This window comes from Chiloscyllium plagiosum, chromosome 1, assembly GCF_004010195.1.
Source record: "Chiloscyllium plagiosum isolate BGI_BamShark_2017 chromosome 1, ASM401019v2, whole genome shotgun sequence".
NCBI classification, from domain to species: Eukaryota; Metazoa; Chordata; class Chondrichthyes; order Orectolobiformes; family Hemiscylliidae; genus Chiloscyllium; species Chiloscyllium plagiosum.
The window spans coordinates 56,157,508-56,176,907 of NC_057710.1; the positions used below are offsets into that span (position 1 = coordinate 56,157,508).

Below are 19,400 nucleotides of genomic sequence, written 5' to 3' on the forward strand. Positions count from 1 at the left end.
ACCTCTTATATTTCTTTTGCAAATGGCTTTATTATTTATCATTGTTGGTGTGGTGCTTGTTACAGCAAGTGACTATTTTTCTTCGCAATATCTTGGGTCCTTATACATCGTTTGTCCCAATTTATTGGGGTCTTTCATGGAGTTGTATGCACCAATCTTTTGTCTCATTCCATTGTCAAGCCTCACTGGTCTGTTGAACTGGAAATCAAGCCTTGCTATTCTCAGAATTGTTACAGTTCAAAGATTTGAAAATGTACACAGAGTTCCCCAAATGTACCTGTCTTTTAGACTCAGGTTGATAGAAAATACAGACCAGGTTTCTATACTTAACAACAATTGTAATTTATTACAAGTCATTACACTTTAGTTACAAGGAAACAATTATGAACTATTGGCATATAACTACTAATTAAAACTCTAATGCACTTAGAAACACAGCATACACACATACATACACACACAGACGTACACCCACTATAGACAGAGGAAAGATTGGGATGGCGGTTCAGTGCTTCCTGAAATGAATCTCATGATTCTTGTGTTGTCTCTTGGTCATTCCTCTCTTGATGCTTTCATTAGTTTGCAAGAGGCAGAGGGAGATTTGTTTAGCAATTAAAATTTACATCAACTGCTGAATTAAATATGAATTTATTTCTTCAGGCTTAAAGTGGATTTCACTGCATAGAAAAGGGAAAGCATCTGAGCTGGTGGAGAATTAAGGGCTTCTCTGTCTCTTGTTCACAGCCCCATGCTGTCAGCTACCTGAGAACCAAACAGAAGGCTTTTGTCAAAAATGACTGGATAGCACAAATGAATCAGCCAATTTTAACAATCAAACCTTTGACTGTACACAACTCATCAGTTCCAGTTTGGCTGCAACCATGCTTTTACCACTGCTTGAACATGTAACTGTGTAAACTGTGCTTACAATGAGTGTCAGGTTAATTGCTTTTAAAACATGTAGCAATCCTTCAGCCATCCTTAGGCTTTAAACCAGTTGGTTTCTCATTACAGTCCACAATTAAAAATACAGAAAACGTAGAAGACGTGGTCTTAACAACCACACATAGGTTTGTATTGAAGTAGGTAAAATATTTTTTCCAACTTCTTTAATATTTTAGATGGTCTCTGTCCCTCTCAGTGATTGAATTCTTATTGAAATCACTTTGCTCACCCTGTTAATCTGAAGATAATTTGAGGTTGTAATCTTTATTGCTGTTTCAGATTACCATTGAAAGTGGGAAGATCAGATATTTTGGTTGAACCTGTCCCATCTTAATAAGGCTAGCACCTGATATTAGACTTGAATTTGTCATTACCACTTGTACACTGAGCTATGATTTGACTCAGATCAGTAGTTGATTTTCTGTTGGCAGTGTTTTGTCAACCAAGACTCTCTGTATGATCGTGTTAAATTATGTGCTCCCATGACTGATTTGGAGTTTCTGCGCTGCCTATTGACATAAATGCTTACATACCAAAATATTTGGTGTGGCACATTGATTTTACCAAGGAAAATTTTGGATTTCTCTTCTATTGGAGATTGTCCTACCTCATTTGTCAGCACATTTTCTGAAAGTAACCTGATTTCTTACAGTAAAAGTATGCAATTTTAAAAGCTTGACATTATTTGTACCTTTGAGGTTTCTTTGCTCCACTGAGTTAGCAAAGTTTCTGTCCTGCCTGCTGCATTGGCTTGGTTGGTGTGTCATTTGTGTCTTTGCTCAAAAAGAAATGAATAGATTCTGCAGATATCCTATGCCAAGATTTATCTTCTCTTTTAAGATGAATCTTGTTTCCTTCTGGAACTCTGCTTCACTTAACATCTGAATGGTTTTCTCTAAAGTCATGTATTCGTTAATAAATCTGAAAAAGGATCATGAGTAATGCCTACAACAATCTGGTCTCTTATGAATCATGAAGTTAACTTACCATAGTTGAATCTCTCCAGTAGCCTATGTAGATCAGTGATTAAATCATCTAAGATTTCACTTTGATGCTGTACTTTTCCGTTGAATCTTGCCCTTGAAGAATTTCATAGGTTCTAAGTCTAAAGGCTTTCAAAATTTCATTTACCCTGGTTATGTACAGAAGTATATTTGTTTTTCAGTTTCTGTCTAACAAGGCAACTGAGAAACAATTCTATACCTCAAGAACTGTATTCTTCAAGATGTCTAATTTTGTGATCTACTTGGCCAATTTCTGAAATGAAATGCTTCTGGCAATATTATTTCTTGTACCAAAGCTCCCTACCGTAATTAAGTATTTTAACTTCTATAAATATTTTTATTCAACAGTAATAGTCATTCTCCCACACTTCGCTGCTGTATTCGAGGATTTTCCCATGATTTGCGGTTACAGTGGAGGTTAAGCAGCCAAAATGGAGGGCTTTTCCATTCTTCAGGGCCTTGCTATGTTTCCTGCTACATTCTCCCTTCCCAAAAGAATATTGGTGTTAGAATTGCAAACATCTTTAAATTGTACAAACCACTTACCTGCTTTAAATAACTGGGTCAGCAATTTTCCAAACTTTCCACTCCTAGAAAATATAAGCTTTTTACACAACCTCTTAGTTATACTCTATCAAATTTATTTTGTGATATCGGTGCGCTATCATGATGGCACCTAATCAGAGCTATAACTTTCTCAAAAATTCCAGCCCTTACCCTGAATTAATGCACTGCGTGTGTTTTCTCCTTCTGTACAAGGAATTTCTGGTTTTGATACATGCAAGCCTCGATGTCTGAGCATCCACCAGCTAAATTCTGACTTAAGATTGCATCCATAGACCATCACCTTGAGGTGTAACTTCGTTCTTTGTTTTGGAGCAGTGGATTTTTTATGTTCCCTTGGATCTTCTGACAGATGTGAACTTCATTGTTTTGTCCTCTGAATATTCTTCTGAGTTGACTGCATGGGGTTAGCTGATATCAGCAATGTCTGTTTCTCCAGAGGCTTTTTAGGCCAGCACCTTGTGTTGTCCCTGGTTTTTCTTGAAAGCTTAAATTTTAATTTATATTATTTAGCACCATTTAAAAATAATGTAGGCTACTGCTATTCTGTGTGTGTAATTTCTTTCAAGTGTGAATATGAACCTGGCTTGCTTGAGTCTCTCCCCATGACTACTGGCATATGGGGCAGACAAAGCACATGCACATATATTTTCTATTGCTAGTTTTACCTGGTACAGGTTGCCAGTTATAAAGTTTGAAGAGTATTGCTGACCAAGAGGTTCACCCACTCTGCCATGGAATTTTACGGGTGGGTAATTGACCAGCTCGGTCATATTATAATTGCATCTTCTATGACCATGAGGTTTCTGAAGTGAGATTTGAACCTTCTGGCTCAGAGGCAAGGACACTGCTTAGTGTGCCCTAAGGCCTTGCTTAATTGACAAGTTGGGAGGAGTAGCATAGATGCATTTAAAGGGAAGCTAAACAAACACATATGGAAGAAATAAATAGAAGAGTATACAGTTAAGATAAAATGAAGGAGGAGGCTTGTGTGGCTCATAAAATCCAGCATAAAACAATTGGGCTGAAAGGCCTGTTTCAGACTTTATAAAGCTATTTACTGCCTTTAGATTCAAACAATTTTGAATTTATGACATTTATGGTTATAAACTGGGTCAGGTATAATGAAAACCAACAAAAAAGTAAGCAGACAACTGAACCAGCGAGTGTGTAACATGTAAATGCTTTAAACAATATCTACAGAATTTGTCAAAATATAAAGGAAGGAGGATTTTTATTACACGGTCAGAATATTTTTTTTAAAACATTGCACGTTTAATCTTCAAATACTAGCAATTCTAGGGAAATCTATGTACTCTGGACTATAAATGGGAGAGTGTTGGGCTGAAGGTAGGCTCTAAATGTGATTTGTTGAGAATCCTTAATACAGAATTAAGCATTTGTCTGCAGGTAAATGAAAATCTGTAAAGGGTTACCAATCTGGTTGTCAACTATAAGAAAATAATTCATGAATTTGATCTTGAGAAGTTGTCCACTGGCTAGTAAAGGATTCAAATGCAATATATTAAAGCAAGTCAATAAAATTAGAATGAACAGATTATTTAAGTGTAGCAGGGATTTTATGAAAGCAGAAAAGGAGAAACAATGCACTTATTTTAAAAGATGAAGACATTATAAGTTAATGTGAATTTATTGAATAACCTTTTCACATTTCAACTTAACAACTTACGGAATGCACTGCCACCTAGTGCAATAAATATTGACAGTGTCAAGGCGTTTAAAATATCATTTGATAAATTTGAGATACGGCAATGAGTAGAATGACATAAGATGTTGGAGGAGAAATGTATTTTTTTCTATATGCATTTTTTTCTATACCACTTGATTTTGAAATGAATGACATGTTGCAATTCTTGATTCTTGCTCGTACAAAGTTGCAAAATTGATCTTGCGCTTGTCACTGCAAGTTATTCACCTTTAACACAATTATTTATCATTATTTATTCTCATTGCAACAAGTGTTGTTTCTAATTAAATAAAAGTATTAAAAATGTTTCCCCAGTTGGTATTACATTTAATAATGTCTTGTCATGCCAGCATCAAAATATAACAATTTATATTAATTATGAGTTGCTGTTAGTACTAATCGGATGTAAAGATACTCAAATACTAAACACAACACAAAGAATTCTGGTGGGTGAATAAGTAAAAATGTGTTAATGAGAATTACTGTAATTTTATTTAATACGATAACTATTAGGAGGAAAGTACAAGGTATGAACTTAATATGTTAAACAAGATCTATCAAGGTATTTTGAATTCAATTTTAATCATGTTAAATCCCTCCTTGCAGTCTAAGTAGATAATCAATTATTGTCATGATATATTCAAGAATATAAGAATGTTATTCATGAGTTCATCTTCATATGAAACCTTTCCTCCAGGCTAACCTATTAGAGACTCATTTAAACTAATTATTGCAATGTTCATGGGCTTTAAGTTAGTCACTGTACAATTACTTTGTGGAATGCCATTTAGGCAACTTGCATGCATCTGGAAGCATTACATTTTAAATTGCTAAAGAAAATGACTGTTATTTACAGCAAGGCTACTGGAGCTTGTCGGCCGTTGCATACTCAGAATCTTTTTCGAACACTAGAGTAATGCTGCAGGAAACCTAAGGTTTCATTAAAGTGGAAACATTTTAACTAAAATAACCATAAGGTACAGAAAGATTCATTCCTATCTGTGGTTGCAAAAACAAGGTTTCACAAACCATCAGAGAGTGACACGAAAACAAGATTAGCACAGGGAATGTTTATTTACCTTAAAATTTTAAAGTGATATCAGTAAGAAATGTATAATTTTTTTGGCTCAAACAAGACATCCTTAGTAATTTATGCTGCTTTAAACTAGGTCTCAAAATATACTATCTTTTAGATAATTGTGGTGTGTCCTTAAACAGCCCCATGTCCTGGAACCAGCCCCATGTCCTTGGCACATACTGCAGCAGTGACTGGTTTATTTAATGAGGCCTACACAAGGATGAAAAACGAACACATAGAACCGAGAGTTGTGTGAATTTTTTGGCAATTGAGTCCTTGGCTAAATATTTAGAAATGGCCAGCCACATATCATTTCAAAGATAAAATTAACAAATTCTATGATTATTTTTTGGCTTGCTGGGGGTGGGGGAAGAAAAACACTGTATAATTTTTATAAAATTTGACATTATGACGGGAAACATTTCACCATTTTATGAATAGAATAACATTGAAACATTTCAGGAAAATGGGCCAACAAATCTCTCTAATTTTAGACATTAATCTGAAATTGTAGCAAAGTTTAGGAGAAAATTGTGAGAAAGCACATTTCTATGAGAGAATGTATATTCGATAAAAAAAATTTGGTTTCCTGGTTGATTTCTAATGCAAAGAAATACTTGTGTGAAATATTTGCTCTTGTATCTCTACACCTTTTTGAATTTTAATCAGAACGAACCCAAAAAAGGGTTCAATTCAATTCAATTGGATTAGTGAGGTAGTATAGCAATGTAAAGTCTGCAGTGTTTGTTTACATTTAAGATGTTAATTGGCCATGTGGGTGTAACCCAGGACCATAGACTTTAGTCTAAAAACAGCCTGCGGCTACAGTCACATTCTTGTTATTGACTGACAGCTCTAAAGTCAAACATCTTGGGTCAAACTTTAAATGACTTTATCTCTATATATAAAATAAGGAGACTAGACATTATTTGTCTAAAGTTTTGGTTATTTTGGAAGCATCTTTCAATAAGAAATCTGTTCATTTGACAATCTTATTTGCAGTAGAAAGCAAATCGGCTACAATCTTCTTAAGAACACTGTTACGGATAATAAAAGCAGAGTCATTTTCATAATATGAGGACTCCATTGTTACAATTGTTTCAAAAACAAAATATTATATTACACGGGCAACACGTTCCTATCACGAGTACTCATTTTTGGAATGTCATTGATTCATGTCAGATGGTCCTCAAGGTGTTACACAATAATAAATGATCACATCCCTGTAATTAATCAAAATAATAGTCAATAAATAGATTCTGGATTAGTGGTGCTGGAAGAGCACAGCAGTTCAGGCAGCATCCAAGGAGCAGTAAAATCGACGTTTCGGGGAAAAGCCCTTCATCAGGAATACAGGCTTATATATTGTTGTACTTCATGGTTTAGTGTGTTTCATGTAACTTCGATTAAGTTGAGATAAGACACAATATACAGTGGTAGAGTGTAAACCTGGAGTGTATACCATAAGATATCGGAATACAATGAGGCCACTCAGCCCATCGAGTATGGTCTGCCATTCAATTATGAGCGACATGTTTCTCAACCACATTCTCCAGCCTTCTTGTCTTTGATCCCATTACTATGAACCTATCTACTTCTGTCTTCGATAGACTCAATGACGGCCTCCACAGTCTTCTATGGCAATAGTTTCCACAGATTCATCACCCTCTGGCTGAAGTAATTCCTCCTCATTGCACTTCTGAAAGGTCATCCCTTCATTCTGAGGAAGTACCCTTGAATCCTAGCCTCTCTAATTAATACATCTTCTCCATCTTTACTCTTATCAAGGTCTCTCAATATTTTGTAAGTTTCAGTCAGATCCCTTCCTCTCCCTCAACTCATTGAGTACAGATCCGAGTTCTCACCTCTCCTCATATGACATGCCCTTTATGCCCAGTACCATTCTTGTAAACCTCCTCTGGACCCCCTCCAAGGCCAACACATCCTTCCTTGGATATGTGGCCCAAAACTGCTCATAATATTCCAAATATATTCCAAGTATAATACACCAGAGCCTTCTATAGCTTCAGCAGTACATCTTGTATTCTAGTCATCTTGAAGTGAATGTGTTCACTGCATTTGCCTTGCTAACCACCAGCTAAACCTGCATATTAACCTTAAGAGAACCCTGAACTAGGACTTCCAAGTCCTTTTGTGCTTCAAATTTCTGAAGCCTTTCTCCATTTAGAAAATAGTCTGTGACTCTATTCCTCCTTCCAAAGTGTATAACCTCACACTTCCTCACAGTGTATTCCATCTGTTGCTTGTTTGCTCAGTCTCCCAGCTTGTCCAAGTCCTTCTGCAGCCTCCCCACGTCTGTCCCTCCACCTATCTTTGTGCCACCTGTAAGCTGAGCAACAAGGTCCTCAGTTCCTTCATCCAGATCATTAATGTAGAATGTGAATCCCTACTGAACTCCACTATTGACTGGCTGCCATCCTGAAAAAGACTCCTTTATCCCTACTCTCTGCCTTCTGCCCGTCAGCCAGTCCTCCATCCATGTATATAAGATACTGGTTGGACCTCAACTGGAGTGCAGTGTAGTTCTAGGTGCCACACAATACGAGGACCTAAATATATTGGGGCGAGTAAAGAAAACGTTTATGAGAATGGTTCCATGGATGAGAAACTTCAATTATGAGCAAAGATTAGAGAGTTTGGGACAGTTTTCTTTGGAGAAGAGAAGGCTAAGAGGTGATTTCATAGGAGATTTAAAAATTGTGAGGTGTCTGGTCAGAGTGGATAGGGGTAACACTATTGGCACTCGTAACTGAATTGAAAAGCAAAGGGAAAACCAAAGTTTTAAAATCTGTTGCAAAAGATGTCAGGAGTATGGTCACTTTTGGGCCTACTTTGAATGAGGCAATACTACAGTCAAGAGCTGTTCATGTTTAAATAAAGGGTGGCTTGGTGGCAGGATGCCCAGTCTCTGTGGAGTTATTTCAGACAGGGGTGGTCACCTAGATTGACAGGTTGAGCCTGCTAGCCACTCTTTGAAGCATTGCCTGTGTCCTCTTCATCCTCATCTGAATCCCAAGTGCACAATGCAAATTTAAAATAGCTGCCACCACATTCGGAGTGGGTGGATTAAGTGCTTTATCTTTTGTCTGAGATTGTGAGTTCTACTTGTAAACATAGTGAGTCTCTTTAAGGGGTAATTGGATTAATCTGGCACTTGCACAGTACAGGTTAAAGACATCTAGGATCATATAATCCCGACAGTGTGGGAGCAGGCCATTCGGCCTATTGATTCCATGGAGACTCTCTGAAGAGCATCCTATTCAGACCAACCCCTCTGCCCTATCCCTGTAACCCTGCATTTCCATGGCAAATCCAGCTAGTCTACACATCCTTGGATGTTACAGGCAATTTAGTATGTCCAATCCACCTAACCTGCACATCATTGGACTGTATTCTCTGTGAACTGCATCTGTATTAACCATGTGGACTGTGTGCAGTGACCATTTATGTTGAGTACAAATCCTGCCCACAAGCTACCTTGACCATGTCACTAGTCTTTACAAATTGATCGTAGCCATCTTTGTGAAGTAGAAGGGATGACAAGCAACCTTCAAAGTAACTTCTGCAGGTCACAATTCACAAGGATGATCCTCTATGGCTACACAAGGACACAGAGCTACTTTCCTCTCACTATTTGTCAATGTGCTACATTCAAAGGCAATGTGAGGTTTGGGAGTGATGGGGTCAACATTTTAGTAATCCTTCCACATTTACAAACTCCTCCTGTATTTGTGTGTCATGTATTGTGCTGCATACATTGTAATAAAAATCACTATATCAAAGGTCCATGACAGTCCTTATCAGAGTGCTCCATGAGGCACTCTATTGAAGACTATTGTTTGTGTTTTGTAAAGTGAAAGTTAGGTAAATTTATCCTGACTAACCTTGATCGATGGCAACAGAGTAAGACACTCCAGCAGAACTCCTCTGCTTGCCAGTGCCTTTTCCTTTTACTTTCTTTTTTTCCTAGATGATAAAATGTAGTGCTGGAAAAAGCACAGCAGGTCAGGCAGCATCAGAGAAGCAGGAGAGTCAACATTTTGGGCAAGAGACTGCGGTTGTCCTTCCCCCAACCCTCACCAACTTTTTCTATTATTTCAATTCTGTAACAACATTTAAAGTATCTATACTTAGGTACCCTGTACCTAAAATGGCACCAAAAGGTGAGTGTAAAGGCTGTTCATATCCATTCATATTCAGTTTACAGTATCCCTTTATAACTCAGAAACATTATGCAGTGAGATTCACAAAAGGGACAAGAGTCGGGGAAGATCCAACACACTTTATTGAACACTTTATCAAGGAAATCAATATTTACCAGACTCTACTCGTGCACTTTAAATAAACTCTATGAAACTCTGTCAACACTTCATGGGACTCTTCAGCAAACACTCTGTAATCTTGAAGTAACCAGTCTCAAATCTACACTACCTATTTATTTCTGACAAGTGCCTCCAAGGATTCTCTTCAGGTGCCTACCATTGTAACTGTATTTTTGTCTAAAAAGACTGGTAATACCTGGTCAAATAAGGCCAGCACAGACTGTTTCTCAGCCTTTGGGGGTTGGCTAATATCTCAGGATCTGCAGTCCTTGATTTAGATCTGGATCTGGAGTTCAGTTCATCTCACCAAGGTGGTCTTCTGGGTCTGGTCAGTCTGATAATGCTGGCCATGAGGTACAAGGTGCTTGAGATGCTGTGCAGTTCGGCCATCATCCAAAGGTATTTTAGATTAGATTGCTTAGATTACTTACAGTGTGGAAACAGGCCCTTCAGCCCAACAAGTCCACACCGACCTGCCGAAGCGCAACCCACCCAGACCCATTCCCCTACATTTATCCTTCACCTAACATGATAGGAACACTACAGACAATTTGGCATGGCCAATCCACCTAGCCTGCACATTTTTGGACTGTGGGAGGAAACCGGAGCACCCTGAGGAAACCCACACAGACACGGGGAGAATGTACAAACTCCACACAGTCAGTCGCCTGAAGCGGGAATTGAACCCGGGTCTCTGGCGCTGTGAGGCAGCAGTGCTAGCCACCGTGCCACCCAGTGAGGCAGTAGTGCTAACCACTGTGCCACCGTGCCGCCCAGAAGAGACATTGTCAAAGACATTAGGGAGACATTGTCAAAGAAGGTGCAAAAATAGAATGAGTTTGGGCTCCAGGTTGTCCCTTTCACCCTTTGCTCTTGCCCTTCTTGGAAGATTTCGTGACCTATGCCTAAACTAGGACCAGTCGTTGGCAAGAAGATCCAAAGAGGTGACTACTTTCCATATTTGGAGGTCACAAATCTTCAACTGTAGAGTGCTATCTGTGGCACGCTATGCCTCTGGCCTTCTACTGAGCTGGGTGCCACCAAGTCTGTGTAACATTCTTTTAGTGAGGGGGGTTCGGGGTGGTTTATTTACAGAATAATAAAAAATGGGAGGGAGTCACAGACTGGAATCTAATCAAGGGATTCGGGGTGGTTAATATTGATCCTGGGAAGTAGCAACAACAGTTCTTTCTGAAACAATGTGGACATTAGCAATTGCAGGCCTGCCTGCTTTTAGCAAGCGCGGGGTGGGGGTGGGGGGTTGTTGTGGTGGTGGTGGTGGTGGTTAATTCCCTGAGGCCTATCTGCAGGGATACTGTCTGTTCCAGCTCTGCAGTTTGCAAATGGTAGAGTCCGGCTAGGTTTAAACTACTTCGCTTCCACATTTTGAGTTTTTAATCCATGCTCATTAAAAAACTGTCAACATTTCTGTAACAATCCTGGAGGTCTTGGGAGAATGTCTGTGTTAAAACAATCGAAGACTAAGCTCACTGTCTTGGTTGTTCTCTACAGGATGGTCACTTTTTCAACTTTCAACATTCCCTTAAAAGGACCAATGACATCTATCTCAACTCCTTTCGTTCTGAATGATCTAGTTTGAAGAGAGACATCACATTTTAGGGCTGCGGAGCAACTTTTGTGGTCACGTTGCAAAACAGCAAAATTAGTGCATTCCTTATAGACATATTTATGATATGGCCACACAGCAACTCGAGCAATTCATGAATTCATGAAAAAACCACATTCATGAATTGATATCTATTCTTTTAGTGTGCAGACATGTATTCTATTCATCAGAAGATGGGAAGTGAAAGAAAATGAGAAAAGAGGGTGTAAATATGAGTAGATCTGCTGCTCAAGCAAACAGACAGCAATAACATGGACAGTAATAATATGACTGATTTATTTATATTCTTCATAAGCCCGTTTCAAATTGCTCGCATCTGTACGGCTGTTTGCTAACCTACAGAATACATGAAAGCATTTTACAGCCAATTACATATTTTTAAATTAGAAAAGGCTAGGAATACTCAGCAGATCTGTTCTTTCTGTAGAGAACAAAAATGGTGCCTAACCGTCTAGATTTCACAGAGTCATAAAGAATCCAAAATCTCTAAAATTGGTGAACGTGACCCTAATCCAAAACTCCCATTTCTGACAGCTCCAATGTTTGCTGGATGTTTCAATAAACATATCAGCTTAGAGTCATAAAGTCATAGAGATGGTCAGCATGGAAACAGACCCTTCGGTCGAATTCGTCCATGCCGACCAGATAACCTAAACTAATCTAGTCTCATTTGCCAGCATGTAGCCCATATCCCTCTAAACCCTTGCTATTGATATACTCATCCAGATGCATTTTAAATGGTGTAACTGTACCAGCCTCCACCACTTCCTCTGGCATCTCATTCCATACACGCAACACCCTCTGCGTTAAAAACTGGCCCCTTAGGTCCTTTTTGAAGTTTCACCCTCTCCCTCTCACCCTAAACCTATGCCCTCTAGTTCTGGATTCTCCCATCCCAGGGAAAAGAGCTTGTCTATAAGGTCACCCCTCACTCCTCTTAGGACTGCTGACCTGGAGGCATTGAATCTGGAATTATCCTTGTCTGTTACAAATCTGAGAAGGTAATTGAAGCATTTCCATAACTGCACCTCTTCAGTATTCCCCTTGTGCTTGCCCACATTAGCCATTTCCAGCATGCACTCTTAGTAAGTCTTGTAAGTTTTCTGATATCTCTTGCCCAGAACAGAATGGTTTGTCTCTCTGTCAGTGCTTCGAGCAATGCCTCAAAAAATAGAGGAGTGGGGTGAGGGGTGGAGGGTGTTAGTGGTGTGGGGTTGGGTGGAGGGGTGATGGTTGCTGCTATGGGGTGAGCCTTCTCTTTCACTGCTCTTTGCTCCACATTTTCCCCCACTCATCAGCAATGGCCACTGCTTGCACTTTACATTGGACATGCTGTGCCTAATGGGCATCTCGTTCCCAAGTACACTACCAATCATTGAACAGTGAATACAACACAAGGTCAATCAGCTTATTTACATGATGCATGTGCAAGCTGACATGGTGTGACATGGACACAAAATAGTGACAACACTGGGGTTCTGGCCCCAGAATGGGATTCCCACCTTATATGGAGGAGAAAGTGAGGTCTGCAGATGCTGGAGATCAAAGTTGAAACTTCATTGCTGGAACAGCACAGCAGGTCAGGAATTCCTGAAGAAGGGCCTGTGCCCGAAACGTCGAATCTCCTGTTCCCTGGATGCTGCCTGACCTGCTGTGCTGTTCCAGCAATAAAGTTTCAACTTCCCACCTTATATCCCTAAGTGCTATCGGCTGATATCTATGGCTACTTTCTCTGTTCTATTCCTCATGGTCATTGTAGCCATTTGAACCCTTATTATAACTTTCTTTTCAAATTAAATGCAAAAGCTAATCAACTATTTTTTAAAAAAGCGACTGTCAACCTTAATATTCCACACAATATTATGGATGAAAGTCACAAATACATGGAATACACTTGATGTGCTGGTTAGTCTTTGTCTGGCTATCACTTCCGAACATTCCTATGCTCAAAATATTCTGACTTGAACTCCAGGTCTATCTCAGAGAAGTGGCTTACGTCAAATTCTGTGCAGTTTGATGTTACCTCATTTTTATATCGAATTTTACCTCTAAATCATTCAACTATCATGCATGAATCTTATTAATGTTATAATTTCCACAGAATTGATTGCATGTTCTGTACATCTTAATTGTTTAGAACAAGAATTAATTACAACATTTTTACTTCAACACAACCACTCACTTCTTTTTACAGACAACTTGTTTTTATTTTAAATGCCATTCTCTAGTACCACTATTGTAGGTCTTTTATCTACATCCTGCATTTCGTTAGTCTGATGAAATTGTTGACACACTGATGGGAAATTACATGTCAAACCTTATCAATAGCTAGCAGCAAAGTTTAGTCAGATGGTGAACCAAAATAATCTTTATGGACGAGAATGAATACTTCACTTTGGCTGAATTTTCACATTCTTTTTGCATAGTGTTTTCTCAAGTGAGATTCATAGTGCCTGGTCTGCGGGGGCCGTAGCCACTTTGCTCATGCAACCTTCCACTCTGTATATCATTAATTATTGCCACTGGCATCCACAGTGCGCTTGTCATGGAATCTTGTGGCAGCAGAGGTGGAAGTGCTCACCACTGCCAGGGATTTATGCAGTCCACATCACTGACATTATATTTAAACCCAGCTCCACATTTCAGGCACTGCTAGCCAGGAACTGTTTGTCATGGTGTGTGGCCCCACCATAATCATTAAGGAATGGCCCCGAGAGACAAATAAGCTCCTCATTTCACAGAGGTGAGATTCTCATGCATGGAGTGGTGGAGAACAGGGCACAGCTTTATTGAGCTGATCAGCAAAGGAGGCTATGCCACCAGAACATCTACCTCATTGCTGCCCTCTGCACAGCCTATTCACTCACTGAGGCATGTCACCATCTCTCCTGCTCCTTCATCACCATTAACCTCTCTACCACCAAATTCCAGCATAGTCAATCCCACCCTTTGTACCATTGCAGGAACACTTGGTCACCCTGCCCCCCTCCTCCTGGTCTGATTCCTCCAAGCACCCTGATTGACAGATGGACAGATTGACCCTGGTTGCCAAAGTAAAAATCATCTGTAATTGGTGCAAGAGCTGCTCACTTCACGCCTTGGACCATGTAACAGCGTTCAGTGTTAAAGATGGCCACACTCTATACTCTCAATGTTGTAGTTGGGCTGGACAGACATTAGCTTGCGCAGCTGATAAAGAAAAATCAACATATATTAACAAATGTGAAAATGTGTTTCTCAGTGCACCCCAGGGTTCCACAGGTGAGATGGAGTGGATCCCATGGTCTTGAAGGGAGTCCCAAGGCATATTTTCTGTAGAGGGCCCAAACACATTGAGTGCATGCTGGCCAGAGGCAGGCTCTCCCTCCTACATGGCTGAGGATGGCAAGTGGGGTAGAGGTGGAAGGTTTGACCACCTCTGCACTGTCATGAGCGGAGTTCTCTGAGGGGTGGGCCTAATGTGTTTTTTCCTCTGGTTTGGTGCTGACTGGTGCTGCCCCATCTCCTTGTAGGAGACATTACCTGGAGTGAGCTAAAAGTCCCTTACCTCCCCGCAGCCCCCCTCTCACCCCACCCTGTTGCCTGTATCAATAGTTAAAGTGATGGAGTGCAGGTCCATGTGTGTATCAAGCAGACTCTGAGACAGACAGATATTCATGTTCCTGAGGCAGCAGAGTCCCAACTGTACCACTGCAGCTCTACAACCTTTGTATCAGGTTTCCCAGTGCTCTTGCTGCTCCTGTACAGGTCAATAAAGTCACCAAGTGCCCATACCTTAGGGTCCACTCCTGTCTAGTGCTCAGGAGGTGCCTGGTCTCTGGTAGTCCTCTGAGTGCAAGTCAAGTTGTCCATTTCTTCCTCAAGCAGCTGTGGAGACATCGCAGTGAAGTGCTTGCCATCAGGTGCTCCCGATTCTAACCTAGTGACAATACCCACTGAGGTGTCAGTGTCAGAGTAGCTGGGTGGAGTTGGGTGAGGGTACAGAAAGCAGCCCTGCTGGTGCTTCAACAGAGATATCTTCCTCAAAGGGTGAGGAGGGGATGTGTTGCAGTGAGAGAGCATGGAGATCCCACTGGTATCTGCAGGAAACAAAGAGACCATGTGTCATGGCCAAGGTATGGCATAATAATAACATTATTACATTGACAGTGATGGTAGTGAGACATCATCACAACTGGAGACATTGTTTCATGCTTAGTTGCAGGGACTTGGATGGGACTGGTTCCAATCCACACCAATGAGAAACAAAATCCTCTTTCCTTCGAGGGTGAGAAATCAAATGCTGGGCACCCACCACCTGTCCTGGCTCTCTCAGCCCTTTTTTAGATTAGATTACTTACTGGAAAAAGTACCCTGCTACCCTGCAAGTCCACACCGACCCGCCGAAGCGCAGCCACCCAGACCTATTCCCCTACATTTACCCCTTCACCTAACACTACGGGAAATTTAGCATGGCCAATTCACCTAACCTGCACATTTTTGGACTGTGGGAGGAAACCGGAGCACCCGGAGGAAACCCACGCAGACACAGGGAGAATGTGCAAACTCCACACAGACAGTCACCTGAGGCAGGAATTGAACCCAGGTCTCTGGCGCTGTGAGGCAGCAGTGCTAACCACTGGGCAGTTTTCTCCCGGAATGAAAGAAATAAAGAGAGTAGGTGGAAAAATGGGTGACACAGTTGTTAGTGCTGGCGCAGGTGGGAGTGACGTGGCGCTGTGCCCAAACAGAGTGAGTAGACAACACAGAGGGCATGCAGGGTCAATGCTGCAGGGTAGCAGAGAGTGAGAGAATGTGAGGTAGCAGAGAGAAGATAGTGGCAGTCACTCTGCACAGCAGAGAGGTCATTGATCTGCTTTCTCTGCTGCCAAACATTTCTCTAGATGGTGGGAACCCACACTGACTTAAAGGGCAACCTGGTAGGGTTTGGTAGCATGACTTCCTCTGCCAGTCCTGGAGAAAAAGGGCAGCCCTACTCTGTACTGCCCCAACCAGCAGGACCTTACCTTCAAAATGCAGCACCAATTTTGCCTTGTCTGCCATGCCCAACCGTGCAGGACAGCTACAAAGTGCCATCAATGGACTTGCAGCACAACAGCCTTTTAAATGTGGTGCTGGCATCAAGAATCCCAGGATGGCCTGGCAGTGGTTAGTACCTCAGCCTATAACCTGTTGTGATTGGGTGAATCAGGCTAGCAATTTGACAAATGGGGCACACAGGGACATGACACCTTGATATTGAGCACATTCGGGAAGGTTGCATTGGAAGAAAACTCATTGAACCTCAGGGAGATTAGATGATTTCTTGATATGACACTTTATACAATACTTAGAAGAAGCTTTTAATCATCTTTAACAAATGAAAAGGTGTGATTGTTTTGCATAACGTTAGGAATCAAAATAGCTGTTATTTTCTCTGAAGTTGAAAATCTGACAGCAACATCCATTGAAAGACTTCAAAATACCGCAGTCTGGGTCTGGGAAATGCACTTGTTCACGTGAGATGAAGTGCACACAACTGATCTATTTCTGAAATTTGCGACTTTATTTTCTAATTTGGTCTGTGCTACTCTGAAAAGGTTAGATGGACCATTTTCATAACTTCATACGATATAGCAACAGAATGAGGTAATTGAGCCCATCGAGTCTGCTCCGCCAATCAATCATGGCTGATATGCTCCTCACCCCTATTTTCCTGCCTTTGCCCCATAACCCTTTAACCCATCACCAATTAAAAATCTGTCTAACTCCTCCTTAATTTACTCACTGTCACAGCATCCTCCACACTTTGGGGAAGCAAATTCCACAGATTCACAACCCTTTAGGAGAAGTAGTTTCTCCTCAACTCTGTTTTAATTTGCTAAAACCTTATCCTAAGATTACGACCTCTCATCCTAGAATGCCTCACAAGAGGAAGCATCCACTCCACGTCTACTTTATACATACCTTTATCATCTTGAACACCTCAGTTTGAACTCCCCTCATTCTTCTAAATTCCAGAGAGTATAGGCCTAAACTGTTTAATCTCTCTTCATTTGACAAACTTCTCATCTCTGGGATCAATCTAGTGAACCTCCTCTGACTGTCTCCAATGCCTTATTTATTCCTCAAATGAGGGGACCAAAACTGTGCACAATATTCCAGGCAAGGTCTCACCAATATCTTGTATAGTTGCAACAATACTCCCTTGCCTTTACATTCTACTTCTTGAGCTATAAAAGTCAATATTCCATTCGCTTTCTTTATTATTAGCTATAGCTGCATGCTAGTTTTCTGTGACTCATGAATGAGGACACCCAGATCCCACTGCATCGGAGCACTCCGAAGTCTCTCTCCATTTAGATAATAGGTCACCTTCCCATTTTTCTCAAAATGAATGACCTCACACTTATCCACAGTAAACTCCATCTGCCACATTTTGGACCACTCTTCTTACCTATCTACATCCATTTGTAAGGTACTTATTTCCGCATTACAAATTTACCATCCCACCTATTTTTGTCTCATCTACAAATTTGGCGAGAGACCCTTTTATCCCTGTATCCAAATCATTGATGTATCTTTACAGTCTTCGTCTATGATTATATTTGTGCAAGAGTACGCATTCCACTAAAATTGTTCAGCCATTTCATGCCGGCACTGGCAGTCTGCCATCTGCTGTGACCTATTTGAGGGAAAGACACAACAGAAACAAGCTAGAACATTAAAAGAAGGGTGTCAGGGTTCCATATTCTTGGTTGCTCAGAAATTCAAGATTCATGTACAAAGACACATGATGTCCAGAGGAACAAATATTATTCTGAGGTATAAATTCAATTGTAATAAATGTGGGCAAAAAGCACTTTTACAGAGAGTAGAATAATTGGGTTTTGGAATTTATTAGTGCAGTGTTGAAGCAAAGAATCTGTTGTCATTTAAGACTGAATTATTGTAGTGATTGAAGGAAAGCACAATAAACAGTGTAGAAGCATGGAATTCATAGTAATGTTCATGTGATGGATAAATACCTACCAGGGCCTTCTTGGGTTCAATGGCATGTTTCCAAGTTGTAAATACCACATGATTAATACCAAATGTATTGGGGAAATATTTTCTGGTGGCACTGCACACTTCAATCATCATAAAATCCAGTTTGTAAGTTTGCTCACTGAGCTGGCAAGTTTGTTTTCAGGCATTTTGTCACCATACTAGCTAACATCATCTGTGAACATCCAGTGAAGCGCTGGTGTTCTGTCCTGCTTTCTATTTATCTGTCTTTGTCTGTTAGGTGGGTTATATCATTTCCGGTTCTTTTTCTCAGAGGTTGAAAAATAGGATCCAAATCAATGTGTTTATTGATGGAGTTCTGGTTTGAATGCCAGGCCTTTAGGTATCCCATGCATCTCTCTGTTCAGCCTGTCTCAGGGTGGATGTATTGTTTCAGTTGAAGTGGTGTCCTTCCTCCCCTGTGTGAAAGGATACTGGTGATAGCTGGTCATGTCTTTTGGCGGCTAGCTGGTGTTTGTGTATCCTGATGGCTAGTTTTCTGCCTGTCTGTCCGATGTAGTGTTACAGTCCTTGCAGAGTATTTTGTAAATGACATTTGTTTTGCTGGTTGTTAGTACAGGGCCCTGTAGATTCATCAGTAGCTGTTTCAGTGCGTTGGTAGGTTTATGGGCTACCATGATGCCAAGGGTTTGGAGTAGTCTGATAGTCATCTCTGAGATGTCTTTGATGTATGGTAATGTGGCTAGCGCCTCTGGGCATGTTGTGTCTACTTGTTTGGGTTTGTTGTTTAAGAATCGGCGGACTGTGTTTGTCGGGTACCTATTCTTCTTGAATACGCTGCATAGGTATTTTTCTTCTGCTGTTCATAGTTCCTGGGTGCTGCAGTATGTTGTGGCCTGTTTAACTAATGTCCTGATGCAGCTCCATCTATGGATGTTGGAATGATTGCTTCTATAGTTAAGTATCTGGTCTGTGTGTTGCTTTCCTGTGGACATTGGTCTGCAGTTCTCCATTAACTGTTTGTTCCACTATGACATCTAGGAAGGGGAGTCTGCTGTTGTTCTCCTCCTCTTTTATGAAATTTATGCCAATAAGGATCTGGTTGATGATGTTCTAGGTTTCCTTTAATTTATTCTGTTTTGTG

The 19,400-nt window shown here is 40.6% G+C and overlaps 1 long non-coding RNA gene across 1 annotated transcript in view; it reads right to left on the reverse strand.

Moving 5' to 3' along the window:
- Positions 1–450: 450 nt before the first annotated feature.
- LOC122555425 overlaps positions 451–19,400 on the reverse strand; it is a 103,816-nt gene continuing 84,866 nt past the window's right edge. Inside the window, exons 2-3 of the long non-coding RNA XR_006313273.1 lie at positions 15,044–15,348; positions 451–762 (exon numbers count right to left, since the gene is read on the reverse strand). This is a non-coding gene — a long non-coding RNA (uncharacterized LOC122555425). The remainder of the gene's footprint in view (positions 763–15,043; positions 15,349–19,400) is intronic.